Consider the following 1,788-nt stretch of genomic DNA (forward strand, 5'->3'; position numbering starts at 1 on the left):
TAGCACTATAAAATAGGTTATATAACGTTAAATACGCATAGGTTACATAACGTTAGCACTATAAAACCTATTCAATTATGTATTAATCAATTAACTATGTATATGCTTTGTATTAACCAATTTAAATGGTATTAACCAATTTGTATTAACCAATTTAAATGGTAACCAATAAAGCGTTGGTTAATTAACCAATAACCAATTACCCAACGCAATGAAACCAATTACCCAACGCAACGTAAATTATTAACGCTATGTCATATAAAAGAACTGTATTACACAACTGTATTACATTACGCAAGGCAGTGAAACCAATTACCCAACGCAACTTAAATCATTAACTCTGTGCCAAATAAAAGAACTGTATTACGTAACGCTTAACGCGCTACGCAATACAATGTGCGTCAGCCGGGAATCGAACCCGGATCTATTGCTTGGAAGGCAACAATGCTAACCGTTACACCACCGACGCTTACCGTTACTCGAATAATTACATTTCTTAAATTTCAAAGAAAATAATGAAACAACATAAACATAAAAGCAACATAAACATAAAAGCAACATAAAAAACACTTTCTTATATAAAATTAAAATCAGGTTTTGAGTTTTTGAAAAAACCTACATCTGGAAATTTGTTTTTTGCTTTTTTTTAATTGAATAAGTGCGAGCTATAGTTCCAACAAGTAATACTACTTTTAAATGGAATCCGTACGAGATAAAGTATAGCAAATATAGTTTATATTAATGAAAAAACATAAATATTAATATATATATATATATACATATATATATATATATATATATATATATATATATATATATATATATATATATATATTTATATATACATATATTTATATATATATATATATATATATATATATATATATATATATATATATATATATATATATATATATATATATATACATATATATATAAATAAATATATATATATATATATATATATATATATATATATATATATATATATATATTTATATATATATATATATATATATATATATTTATATGTATATAAATATATATATATATATATATATATTTATATATATATATATTTATATGTATATAAATATATGTATTTATATAAACAAATATATATATATATATATATATGTATATATATATATATATATATATATATATACAATATATATATATATATATATATATATATATATATATATATATATATATATATATATATATATATATATATATATATATATATATATAATATATATATATATATATATATATATATATATATATATATATATATATATATATATATATATATATGTATATATATATATATATATATATATATATATATATATATATATATATATAATATCAAAGACGTGGTGGCACCTAAAAAGCAGGTACGAATTTCCAGAAGAGGGGCCCGGTGAAGTAAAGTGGTGAGGAAAGAAGGCAATGTTATGTTATCCTTCTCAGCAGCCTTTCTGTAGATCTCCACAAAATCAACCATTTCAGTAGTGAATTCATTTAAACTGATACCAATTTTGATTTTTTCAAGCACTGATTGATTTTTTTCTTGTGAATTAGAGTTATGAAAACTATGAGTAAAATCTTCACATATATTCTTCAATAAAAGGTGTCTATGCTTTCTAAAAATTTCCGCTGTAAATAAAGTTTGTCAACAAAAATTGCAGTTGCTGAATCCACTAGAGTATAAAACACTGAGTAATCCGTTGAACTTCTGTTTCATCGAAGTCCAGTCGTTTCTTTCTGCCAGTCCTA

General features: G+C 21.6%; 1 non-coding gene across 1 annotated transcript; it reads right to left on the minus strand.

Moving 5' to 3' along the window:
* Window positions 1-397: 397 nt before the first annotated feature.
* Window positions 398-469, minus strand: trnag-ucc (transfer RNA glycine (anticodon UCC)). The gene has a single exon. It is a non-coding gene; the product is annotated as a tRNA-Gly (tRNA).
* Window positions 470-1,788: the final 1,319 nt, after the last annotated feature.

The sequence above is a fragment of the Hydra vulgaris genome, chromosome 09, assembly GCF_038396675.1.
Source record: "Hydra vulgaris chromosome 09, alternate assembly HydraT2T_AEP".
Classification (NCBI taxonomy): domain Eukaryota; kingdom Metazoa; phylum Cnidaria; class Hydrozoa; order Anthoathecata; family Hydridae; genus Hydra; species Hydra vulgaris.